Source organism: Phalangium opilio, unplaced genomic scaffold, assembly GCF_054372755.1.
Source record: "Phalangium opilio isolate 3A_F unplaced genomic scaffold, DU_Popi_V2 ptg000060l_1, whole genome shotgun sequence".
NCBI lineage: Eukaryota > Metazoa > Arthropoda > Arachnida > Opiliones > Phalangiidae > Phalangium > Phalangium opilio.
Genome location: NW_028324177.1, coordinates 706,217 through 720,226, shown reverse-complemented (window position 1 = coordinate 720,226; position 14,010 = coordinate 706,217).

Here is a 14,010-nt window from a genome sequence, read left to right as displayed (position 1 = left end):
TAATCTAGATTACCAATTAAGGGGTAATTAATCTAGATTACCAATTAAGGGGTAATTAATCTAGATTACCAATTAAGGGTAATTAATCTAGATTACCAATAAAGGGTAATTAATCTAGATTACCTATTAAGGGTTACCGACGACTGGTAAATAACCTAGATTACCGACGACCGGTAATTAAGCTAGATTACCGACGACCGGTAATTAAGCTAGATTACCGACGACCGGTAATTAAGCTAGATTACCGACGACCCGTAATTAAGCTAGATTACCGACGACCCGTAATTAAGCTAGATTACCGACGACCGGTAATTAAGCTAGATTACCGACGACCCGTAATTAAGCTAGATTACCGACGACCCGTAATTAAGCTAGATTACCGACGACCGGTAATTAAGCTAGATTACCGACGACCGGTAATTAAGCTAGATTACCGACGACCGGTAATTAAGCTAGATTACCGACGACCGGTAATTAAGCTAGATTACCGACGACCGGTAATTAAGCTAGATTACCGACGACCGGTAATTAAGCTAGATTACCGACGACCGGTAATTAAGCTAGATTACCGACGACCGGTAATTAAGCTAGATTACCGACGACCGGTAATTAAGCTAGATTACCGACGACCGGTGATTAAGCTAGATTACCGACGACCGGTGATTAAGCTAGATTACCGACGACCGGTGATTAAGCTAGATTACCGACGACCGGTGATTAAGCTAGATTACCGACGACCGGTGATTAAGCTAGATTACCGACGACCGGTGATTAAGCTAGATTACCGACGACCGGTGATTAAGCTAGATTACCGACGACCGGTGATTAAGCTAGATTACCGACGACCGGTAATTAAGCTAGATTACCGACGACCGGTAATTAAGCTAGATTACCGACGACCGGTAATTAAGCTAGATTACCGACGACCGGTAATTAAGCTAGATTACCGACGACCGGTAATTAAGCTAGATTACCGACGACCGGTAATTAAGCTAGATTACCGACGACCGGTAATTAAGCTAGATTACCGACGACCGGTAATTAAGCTAGATTACCGACGACCGGTAATTAAGCTAGATTACCGACAACCGGTAATTAAGCTAGATTACCGACGACCGGTAATTAAGCTAGATTACCGACGACCGGTAATTAAGCTAGATTACCGACGACCGGTAATTAAGCTAGATTACCGACGACCGGTAATTAAGCTAGATTACCGACGACCGGTAATTAAGCTAGATTACCGACGACCGGTAATTAAGCTAGATTACCGACGACCGGTAATTAAGCTAGATTACCGACGGCCGGTAATTAAGCTAGATTACCGACGACCGGTAATTAAGCTAGATTACCGACGACCGGTAATTAAGCTAGATTACCGACAACCGGTAATTAAGCTAGATTACCGACGACCGGTAATTAAGCTAGATTACCGACGACCGGTAATTAAGCTAGATTACCGACGACCGGTAATTAAGCTAGATTACCGACGACCGGTAATTAAGCTAGATTACCGACGACCGGTAATTAAGCTAGATTACCGACGACCGGTAATTAAGCTAGATTACCGACGACCGGTAATTAAGCTAGATTACCGACGACCGGTGATTTAGTCGCATTACCGACGACTGGTAATTTAGTCGCATTACCGACGACTGGTAATTTAGTCGCATTACCGACGACTGGTAATTAAGCTAGATTACCGATGAACGCGCAACGCCCTAAGACTTTTTCTCCCATATTTTCTGAACAATTTTAATTAATATGAAGACTGAAGTGACAGATATTAATAAAAACTGTCATTGTAGACAAAGACTGGAAAGTGTAAAAGATAAGGTTTGAAAATGAACTGCCTGAAGTAACAGATATTAAAATTTTCACTTTTTAAGACATCATTATAAAACATCAATTATTTTAAAAAATTCTTATCTTACTTTTTTTCACCAAAATTTCATTTTCGCAAAATATTTTTCAGCAACATTTACCCAAGTATTTTGTCCTCAATAGTAGTTGTCACCTAGAAGGGTTTAAGGGATACTATCTTGGTACTGGTTTTACTTTCAACTAACATTTGATTCTAGGAGATTCAAATGCTTGGATATCTGAAAAGATTTCTCTTGAAGAGTTTAAATTTTTATATTTTAAAATTGAAAATATTGCGAAGCGGAAAATAATATAGGCCTTTTCTTTGTGATTTAGTTATTAGTGTCGAAAAGATCTGTAGATTGATCGTGATCTTTGAGAGCAACACTACACGTTAATATTTAATACTTTGAAAGCTTTACAATTTAAGAATACGTTTTGTAAAGTTTTAATAAGGTTTATATTTTATAAGCTCTCAACGATTTTCTCTCGTTATAGGGTCGAATTTTCTACCTAATTTTAAATTTTTGATAAAAAATAAAATGTAAAGCCGTAGTATTTTCAAAATAACGCGCATGTTCCTTTTTAAAATACTTTCCCGAAGTAATTTTGGTGAAAAAAAGTAAGATAAGAATTTTTTAAAATAATTGATGTTTTATAATGATGTCTTCAAAAGTGAAAATTTTAATATCTGTTACTTCAGGCAGTTCATTTTCAAACCTTATCTTTTACACTTTCCAGTCTTTGTCTACAATGACAGTTTTTATTAATATAATATTGATGTTATTTAATTTATAGATTCCAATATTAATTAATTAACTTCCAATATAAATTAATTCATTTCCAAAGTTTGTAAGCTTTCCATTTCGAAAGAAAACCGCCTCTGCACTTTATTCTTAAATGGATACTGTAAATCTTTTTCTAATAGTAGTAGATGGCGGTAATTTTAGATAACATTCTGTTCTTATATGTGCGATATAAAAAATTCGCTGTGAAACGTTTAATTTTAAGAAAGGCTCATGGGATATTTTGAAATTGAAATCTAATGGGAAACACCGACCAGCTTGATTTGTTATTATAATATAGATTATTCACGCTTAGCATCCATTGTTAACTATTGGTTACTTGGTAAGCAATGATAGTGATTTATTCAAATAGTTGCAGTCCAGAACTACGCCCCTTTATGATCCCCCCGGTCATAATCACCCAAAATTAAAAATAAATAAGACCCGACACAAGTTCAAATCTTTGAGAAGGCAATATTGAAATGAAAGAGAATTAGAAAACGCCTTTCATATTTACCAAAAGGTCCATGTGTAATACGTCGCAAACATAACTGTTGAACTCCCACCCCCCTTTGATCGTCCAACATGACCTTTTATACCGTTGGTAAAAAATTTAAGTATGCCTTTATTCTAGAGGGCCGATAGGCCCTTCTAGATAAGAACCCACACCCTCCCGTAATGTTAAAGAAATAATTCACAGATTTTAGGCTTAGCGTCGCATAGAAAAAGCATGGGATTTTTGGTGGTCCACTCCATCGAATAACTTAGAAACTACTGCGAAGTTGATGTTCGGAACACTTTTGAATTATCAAGGAACTATTGAATGTTGAACTTCTGAAGTTTGATTAAGAACAATTAATTCTAAGTATTTTATTTCAATTAATTTATAAATCATGGTAAAACCGTTACATATATAACACTGTTTTCATAGCATTTTGTTCAGCCTCCATCGGCTTTGTGGCGCATAGGATAACGCGTCTGCCTATGGAGCAGAAGATTGCAGGTTCGAGTCCTGGCAAGCTCGTTGTTTATTTTTACAGATCTTTTATTCAACATAAATGAAATAATCCTATAAATACAATGTTTGGATAATTTTTTTGTTACTAAGTACGGGCTTGTGGCGTAATGGATAACGCGTTTGCATTCGAGGCAAAACATTGCAGGTTCGAGTCTTGGAAAGCTCGTTGTCTATTTTTGATGAAGAATCTTAGTATATATAAGCAAATGTGAATAGGCTACTACGTACAGAAAGTGAAGAACTTCCGCGTTGTTATGAAACGTGTTATTTCTCTCGCTCTCTTAAACGTCCCCGCCTTAGCGGAAAACCACAGTAACGCGGTGGCGAATCACTTGTACCTTTGTATCCCTACCTCTTGAAGTTATAGTTCCTGGTACACGTGACTATTAGACCAAGTGGGGAAAGGTATAGCCCCTCTCATTGACATGCGCGGTAACCACTGGATGTTTTACTTCCAACAGCAACACGTAGATGGCGGGAAAAATCTATCCTATATCGCGAAATTGGAATTGCTTCGATTTAGAACATGGGTCTTGCTACAGATAATGTTAGTTCGAATCTTAATAAAAAGATGAATATTCGTGGTATTATATAGATTTTAAAATATATTTCTCGCCATGTTTTAAACAACATACACATGGTTTATTACAAAACAATATAAGTTAATATTTTTAAGTCCATGAGTTTTTATTATTATTGTATAATTATGGGAATAAGTTGTCTTTAGGATTTAAATTTATTATTTCTTAAATAAATATGAGTTGTAAATGTCCAATCCCGAGTTTCAGAAGCACAGAAATGGATGTATATTTCCCAAATAATCCCAACGTTAGGAAACAATGTTTAAATTTATCGGTGGACCAAGATAATGTCTTGTTCTATCAAAGAAAGACTAATAGTTTACTAATAGCCACTTCATTTGCATTATCATTTTTCTCTGAATTGCTTTGGCATGCAGTTCCTTCAATTGAAGCCCCAAAACCAACTGATGCCTTCACAATATCTATGTCTGAGATGAATAAAGGAATGAACAGAGGAAATGCACAACAAGTTTGGATTTAATAACATCTCTTGCTCTTTTGCAATCAGGATTGTTTTTGTTATTTATTGAGGTTAATTAAATGATGAGGAGAGACGTTTTTGTAAAGTGCTACGCTTGAAGTTAATTGAATTGGCCAAAAAAGTAAGTAATCGCAATTATGAAATAGAATGAATGTTTGTTAAACTTACTTTGCTTGGGCAAAATTAATGCAAAGTTAAGACCATAACAAAACAAGTCATTATCGTCATTATTTTCATTTGTGGGAGCTAAATTGACTCCAAGAGCCGCTCTTTACAAAGACTACTCTCCTCATCCTGCAATTAACTGCAAACTTTCACAGAAAAATGATCCTTCAAACAAATTAGCTATTAGAAAACTGTTAGTCTTTTATTGAAAAAAAAAAGACATTAAATTTCAAAAACGCAAGGGCAGGTATTTTCCAAGCAATTCATCATCGCTCGGTCTACCAATAATTTAAACCATTTTTCATAACGTCAGCATTAATAATAATAAATGTAAATCCTTTATTGTTTAGTAATAAATAATGTGTACGTGGTAGGAAATATACATATAACACAAATATTCATCTTTTCATTATGATTTGAACTAACGTTACCTATAGCAACACCAATGATCTATAACTAAGCATTTTAAATTTCGCGCCAAAAAGTAGATTTTTTCGCCATCTACGGGTTGCTGTTGGAAGTAAAACATCCAGTGGTTATCGCGCATGTCAATGGGCGGGGCTTTACATTTCCTCACTCGAACTACTTTCGGTGATTTAATTGCTTTGAAGCACGATTGGCTGCTCTAAACGGAGGGAACTTCGAATACAACCAATCTGGTTTGACTTCATCTTTTACGCGTCGTCTGCTCAAGAGTTTTCTTTAAAACCACAGGAAAAGGCGCTACAGAAATCGATTTCTACACTTTCTGTACGTAGTAGCCTATTCACTTTTGATATAAGGGAAAATTCTTATATAACAAACTTTCAATGAAATGTGCGTGTGCTGGCGCGTGGTTTAGAAATAACTTTTTTTTAAATCTATACAAAAAGGTCAACTAAACTTAATTGAGTCACCAACCGCCTTTTTATATGAAATAAGTTACCACCCGCCTACCAATTGTGAATTTATTTACCACTCCCCTGCCAAATGATTTAAAATTTTAATCTTTCCCATAAAATAATGAGAGGCACTTGGAGTGAGCCAATATGCTCACGAACATCTTACTGGAACATCGAATTAATGAAGTTTGACAAGCATATTATTATTTTCAAAATAGATTAATACAAATTAAGGCTGAAGGAACAGATATTATATAAAAAGACTTGGTATGCCCAAGCCTTAAAAACAAAACGATAAGAGTTTTTCCAGTTGTCTGAAGCGCGGATATTATTTTTTCTATTGAATTTTAAAGACAATCCGTATTTTACTACTCTTTAGAATATAATTCAATCACCTGATTTTACTGCTAATGGATTAGTTTCCTATAAATTAATTGAAATAAAAAATTACTTATCTCAGATTTTTCCACAACAATTCCATTTTCCTGAAACATTTTATCATGCATTTATTATTTTGAGGGATATCGTGTAAATTTAATCAAATTGACTCTTTCTTTTTTAATTTCTGAGAATTTTACTTTCGAAAGGTTTTAAACACATCAAGTTTTCATAATGTTGTCAACTAAATAGCAACTCAACCAACACTTCCAAAATCTTCCCCACAAGTACGGATATACACAGTTCAATAATTGTGACTGTGCTTAAAGAAGAAACGAACACCTTTACCAAATATAAGAAAGGTGATAACAGCCCCCTTTTGTATTCGAAAAGACCGCATATAATACAGTATTATTTGAAAATAAAAGTACGTTCTCCATTGAAACGAAAAAAATTTCATGATAAAATGTTTCAAGAAAATGGAATTGTTCTTGAAAAATCTGAGATAAGTAATTTTTTGTTTCAATTAATTTATAGGAAATAAATCCATTAGCAGTAAAATCAGGAGATTGAATTAAATTCTAAAGAGTAGTAAAATACGGATTGTCTTTAAAATTATATAGAAAAAAATAATATCCGCGCTTCAGACAACTGGAAAAACTCTTATCGTTTAGTTTTTTAGGCTTGGGCATACCAAGTCTTTTTTATATAATCTAAGAAGGGCTGGAAATATTCCAGGGAAGGACGTTTTTTGTGAGGGGCCCCACTGTCTGGTCCAGTTCTGTTCGGTTCGAGGAGCTCTTACAAATGTAAAATTAATATTGAAAATAATGTAGAGCTTTCATGTCTAGATGGTCCTTTCACTTAAAACCTTCAAACCTAACTTTTGGGTGTTCTTTTATTTCCGTTTTCTTTCGATTTTGTCAAATTACGAGAGAAAACTGGAAACATATGTGGTGCTACTCATCGCTATGTGTAAAATTTACAAAAGTGTATAGCCCTTCTTAAATGAGAAAAAATTTACAAATATCAGTTCCGGTCCTGTAACCTTGTAGCGTTGCCTAGAGAATAAATATTAATAATACTTATTGCGCAGGCTACGCTTGTAGTATCTTTATGCATTCGCTTGTAGATATGAAATGTTAGATTTCATCATCGCAGTCGGTTTGCTTCAGATCCGCATGTTCTTAATAATACTCTTTGATGATCAAAAACATTTCTCCAATGAGTACGAACGATGAAATTGCCAGTCCTATTAGCCACAAGAAAAAAGATCCACTGACAACTTTGACTGTCAAAGGTAATGTTTCGTCCGGAGGTCTTCTCCATTTTGACATCTCAGTGATAATTTTCTTCGGAATTAATCTATAGTGAACTAGGTCGCGTTCCATAATATTCATGACCCTGCGGATTAAGAAGTTAAAGACTTAATTTTACACTCTTTATATGATCCAAAAACTAGGGTTGTGAGTCGGAAAATATTCCCCGGAAATTACTGAGGCATATTTTTCCGCTATCGATGATTCACTTTAAGGTTGTTTTTATTCCCAAATTATTTGGTATTTTGTGAACTCTATCATGCTAGTTACTTGTTTTAGGTTCAGGCCCATTTAAAATCACTGTAAAAGCGATGGAGTCGTGGACCTTGTCCTAGTGAATTACGAAGAATAGGAATGGACTGAAAAACAGTTTTACTTTTACTTTAGACTCCAATTGGAGTTGAAATTGAATAGATTTAATTAATTCAATTAAAATATTTTTCTATAGTGTAAAGTTGAAATTATTTTATATCAATTAATCAACTGGGAATTCAAAGATTCAAACCTTTTTCAATGGCTTTTTATTTTTCCGATTTGCGGAAAATGTTTCACTGTTTTGTTTTTGCGAATAATATCCAACTGTAGCCGAAGTTTTTATGATCTACATGTTACAATAGTGTTTCTAACCCCATAATGCCTGACACACAAAAAAAATTCCTCTTTTTCCCATCGATGTAAGTTAACCCACGAAAGAAACACTTACGATCTGATTACTAATTCCTTAATGTCTTGTCTGACTCGGAAGGACTTAATGTGAAGGAAAAAATATTCGCTCCGGTAACTTTGTGTTCCAATGTGAATTTCCAATTGCCGCTTTAACTTGCACTTGTATACACGCGCCATCAATTGGTAAATTTCTTTCTTGGTTGTAAAGGTGAACCATGCCTTATTCTCGATGTCCGGATCGAACTTGCATTTATAGAAATCAATGGCGTCTTTTGTCATTATCCATGACCTACATATTATGTTTTGTGGATCGACATATTGGCAGGCGTGGGTGGGTTAGAATATTAAATATTTACACACACTGGGGCAATTCTCTAACTTTTTAAGCGAGTTATCGCGAGTGATATCTATCGTCTAAAAGGTTGGTGTCAACCTCGACCGTTCTATGAGTGCCCGATATCTAAATAGGTGATTAGTCATAGCAGAAGTGAGACGAGACTAGAAGTACTGACCTAACCAAATTCTTCACTTGGCGAAAGTGAATATTCTTGATAACAACACCAACGGTTGGGCCTTTGGTGGCGGTTTCAGAATTTCCCCTCCAAAACGTGAGACGCTCGCGGTGGTAGACGGTCGAACTAGATTCAAGCACCCGCGTCCGTGTTCCGCCGCTTTAGGTTGAGGGGTAGGGGGTAGGAAATGTTTTTAGAACTCTATCAATTTTTCCTCTCTAGTGTAGGCGCGATTGAAGCGGCATAAAATCCTCAAATTTGTTCACTAGTGCCAGGATCTATTACCAATGCTAGAGCCCTTCACTTCTAGTCTCATCTCACTTCTGGTCATAGGTGTCATCAAACCTTGAATGTAAATCGGCGGATGTCTCTCGAATTCCCCTCGTGCTTATAAAAAACAAGGTGGTCAAGTTATGACTCTCGTAGAAATTTAAAACGGAAAATTTTTCTTTGGCCACCTTAGAAAGGGCCCCAAGTGCCTGTCCCTGTCCCTGTGCCGGACGCGTACACGATTTGGGAAGAGAAAAGCTAGGAGAGAAACGAAGGGAAAGAGCGACGTAGAGAGAGAACTAGGCTGACTGCCTGGTATATAAGTGAGAAGGGGAAGAGGGAGAGGGGGCGTCCCGCCCCTTGAGTAGAGGAAAGAAAGGTAGTTTAAATTTGAGTGAAGGAAACAAAATGATAATTTTCGTGCACTTCGTGAACGTGATACAACAGATTATGCTGGATAATTAGGTTAAGTTTCGTAAAATAGAGGGGACGGTTTGCGGTCATTGTTGCTTCTGGTTTAGAGGATCCAGGATTTTGTTTTAGATACATTTTTTGATTCGTATGGTTTTTAAAAATTATACTTTAGTGGGGTGTAAAATTTAGTGTCATAAATATTATTTGAAATGTGACGTTATTAGAAACCATACTTAGGGGATACACGATTGTGTTTCAGAAATGTATTTTAGTTGTAAGATTTATTTTGGTAATACCTTAGAGAGATCAACTATATGGGGGGGGGCATGTGAGCCAAGTAATATTAGTATTAAGGCCCAGACCTTGGGCCATCTTGTTTATTAGCGAGACATCCGCCACTTTTCGTTCAAGGTTTCATGACACCTACGACTAATCACCTATTTATACATCGCGCTTTCATATACGGCACGAGGTTGACACCAACCCTTTAGACGATCGTTATCACCTGGGATATCTCGCTTAAATTGTAGCGTATTTTATTTTTTATCTCACTGGTAATTCCAAGTTGCAAAAAAAAACTATCTCAGAGATGAATTTGTCAAAAGCGAGATGTACCCGTTTAGTCGTCATGTTAAAAACATCGTTTAAGCTATCAAAAACCAAATATTCTTTAAGAGTGAAACTAGTTTTCATGTATCCTGACATTTCGTAGCTCAGAAGAAGAGCTCCGAGTAGCCAAGAGCCGCATAAGAATTTCCATATCCAGTTCTTAGATATTGTATCGAAAGCTGAAAAGACATATTGCAGAGTTAAATCTCGAAAACAATTACATTGAAATTAAAATGAAATGTATTACTTTTTAAGAAAAAAATCGAAACCACTTCCATAAGCAAGAGAATTATATCCGATATATAAAATATTCTTTTCTTTTTTATCGCAATCTTGTCCTTGGTTTTCCACAGCAAAAGACAGAAAAATAAAATTGCGAAGAGCAGAAGAAGGCTTGCCTGTTTTAATTAAATTTTAAGTAAATAAAATTACACGACAAAGATGAAACAATTATAAGAAAACATATATTACTAGCTCTCCGGTGCGAAAGGAGGACTACTTACAATTTTTTTTGCCTAGATCAGCAGCGAGCGACGCTAGGGTTTGAAAATTGGGGGAGGGCTTAACAAAATGAATTTCTTACAAAACCGAGGATTTTAAAATTATCCATTGCCACATAGCATAAGCATATCAAACCACCCGTAAGCGTGAATTCACAATAAGACCACGGGTAATCACCATTGTACAAGGGCGCTAGAGAGAAATTTAAGGTTCTAGGCCAGAGGGAAAACGAAGCAATTCTCTCCTTCTCGATTCCACCTACCACCTTATAACCCGGAAATCTAAGCAGTCGTCTGCTTCAGCAATAAATGGCAGCGGTAATCGGTTTAGTACGAGCTTTTAAGACTTAAGTTGTTTGTTTAGATTAGGAACAGCAAATTATCTCGAATTTTTAAAGAAAATTGGAAAGTGTACACAGTACAACTGGTTTCTTATGAATAGGATAAGTACAAGAGATCAAAGTGTAGGTTGCCGCATGCCTTTATTACGCGAACTTCAAAATCCACGTTTTAGCCCCACTAGCAGACGACAATGTTAGTTATGTTTACAAGTATTCATAGAGGTAGAGCTTATAATAAGTAAGTTTAAGATATATATTAATCCTTGTATTTCTTCCCTAGCTTCCGGTAGCATCCCTTGCGCGATTTGAATAAAGTTTCCCTTTTGTGCCACCAGGAAGACTTGTGTCGCGAGTTTTACCTAGACAATGCCTGTAGCTAATTTCCCGCCGATTCACGCTTAAGCACATAAGCTTATGCACATAGTGATAATTTTACGAAAGTTAAGGTTTATAATTATGGGTTGTCCCTAAAACTTATTTTAAATGTTTCAGATGCGAAATTCGGTACACTTATGATAAGAAAATATATCCTAAGTAGTAAAAACTGATCACACCGATACGGAACAAATACATAGCAACCTTAAAATTCACTTACTTTCCAGTCGATCGTTAGGAACTGTAGACTTGTAGTTTCTTTTATTACCGGATTAGAAATAACAAAGGCTTCATGATTGTCATAGAAAATTGGCGCTTGACTTGTTAGATGATTCTTAGAAATTCTATTCAATATTTTACCGGTAGGCAAAGCATATCTATAGATGTGCAAAATCTAAGTAAAAATTAATACTCTTGTAAATAGAACATTTAGTAAAAAAAAGACCTGTTATTCTGCAATTTCTAATTATTTGTTGCTTTGTACTTACGGTATTAGATAGGTTGGCATACTCCGCTATATTTAATTTTCTACATGCCTCAGTGTTATTAAGGGTTGAAGTATTTGTCAATTCCGACTGTGGCTAAACAAATATTCTTAAACTTAGTATAATAACGCTTATGTAATACACGATGATAAACTACTCGAGCCTTGTTTTACACGAATCAACTAAAAGTGCGATTTTAGCCACATCGTATGATGGATATCTACGATCAGGCTATTAGGTAGACCTGCCCTGTTGTTGTAATAGTCGCCACGGCACTGTTCCGCCTTTTTCAGATTTTTCGATCGTAATATTTAAACATTAAGAGAAATTCTTTAGCGTTATAGTTTACAGGTGGATTTTTATTCAACGAGAAAAGTTTTTTATATTTTAAAACTCCACGGAGAATCGAACCCTGAACAGGACCGGATTAAGCAATTTTTTACCCGGGGCCGAGATAATATGCGCCCCCTTAAGTCGAAAAAAAGGAACAGCAATTGTTGCTAAGGGGGAATAGTTTTACAGTTAAACTATTAACTCAATGTGCCTCCAACAAGCGTTGCACTCTTGGGCCATTACCTCCCTCACCCCCTTTATTCCGGCCCTGAATATATCATACTAAAAGGGCATCTCTAGTAGAACCAGAGTTATGAACCTCCTAAGTCGGGTGTATGCTATTCCTATGGAGGGTCTGTTTATGAACATTTTCCTCAATTACTTGGCAACTTTTTGCTCAATCCTTAAGTTTTTTAGTAAGTTTGACAGCAGTGGCGCTTAATAGAACGCTGCAGAGAACAAAATATCTGTGTCCGATCCGTTTCAATTCCGTAGCCATAAGATTTTTTTTCCTTTTTCCGTTCCGTTTCCGAAACTCCTTCATTAGGTATTCCGTTTCCGTTCCGTTTCCACAAAATCGTTCATAAGCTTTTTCGTTTCCGTTCCGTTTCCATAAAATCGTTCATTAGCTTTTCCGTTTCCGTTCCGTTTCCATAAAATCGTTCATTAGCTTTTCCGTTTCCGTTCCGTTTCCATAAAATCGTTCATTAGCTTTTCCGTTTCCGTTCCGTTTCCATAAAATCGTTCATTAGCTTTTCCGTTTCCGTTCTGTTTCCGTTTTAATCCGGCGGAACGGAACGGACTCCGCGGAAAACGGAAAAAAATTCCTTTCGGTGCAGCTCACAAGAGAGCTGCAGAGAACAAAAGATCTGTGTCCGATCCTATTCAATTCCTTAACCGTGTATAAAAAATGTGCGTGAGGAAATTTCTTTTCACGCTATAGGATAGGCAACTCCCTATCTCGAAGGACAGCTTATTCTGTACATACGCTGTTACAAGATCGGTTATCATCACGCGCATTGCTAGGTCTCTATGTAACCTAGCTTTGTGCGCGCTGACAAGAGACGAAAAACCTCAGGCCTTAGATTCAAATACGTACAGTTGGCTGTAGGCAATTTCACACGCATCGAAAACTAAGGCCTTGAGGTCCTTATACTCGCGGATACATTAAATCCTGAAGTTTTTCGTCTCGTGACATCACATACAGAGTTAGGTTACATAGAGACCTAGCTTTGCGCTTGCTGAAAACCGATGCTGTAATAGAGTATATACAGAATAAGCTGTCGTTCGATATAGGGAGTTGCGTATCCTGTAGAGTGAAAACTCCTCACGGGTATTCTTTATCCCTGCCTTAACCATAACACATTTTTTTCCTGTTTCCGTTCCGTTTCCATAAAATCGCTCATTAGCTCATCCGTTTCCGTTCCGTTTCCACAAATCCTTCATTAGCTCTTCCGTTTCCGATCCGTTTCCACAAAATCGTTCATTAGCTTTTCCGCTTCCGTTCCGTTTCCATAAAAACGTTCATTAGCTTTTCCGTTTCCTTTCCGTTTCCACAACTCCTTCATTAGCTCTTCCGTTTTCGATCCGTTTCCGTTATATAGATCTTTCTTTCTTCCGATTCCGTTTTAAGCCGGCGGAACGGAACTGACTCCGCGGAAAACGGAAAAAATTCCGTTCCGTGCAGCTCTCTAGCGCTTAAGGCGCCACTTCGGGACAATTTAACATTATACAAAAATAAATGTAAAAAATTATAAATGAACAAAGCAGACTACGCGGTGTTTTCCCCGGGAAGGAGGTGCTTGGTGTGGACGGTTACAGTTTAAATTAGTTTTTCGGTTGGGGCTAACGTCGGTCTATGTCAGAGGATTAGACGCTGCACCTAGCTGGGGGCCTTATTAGTCCCCCAATTGTAGCACATCATATTCCCAATTGAAGCTGCGGAACCGCAGTCAAGGCACACAGGATCGACAAACCCCCCTTGACCAGGTGACAGAAGCGCGACACCGTCAGCGGCGAGCCCAGCCAGGAGGT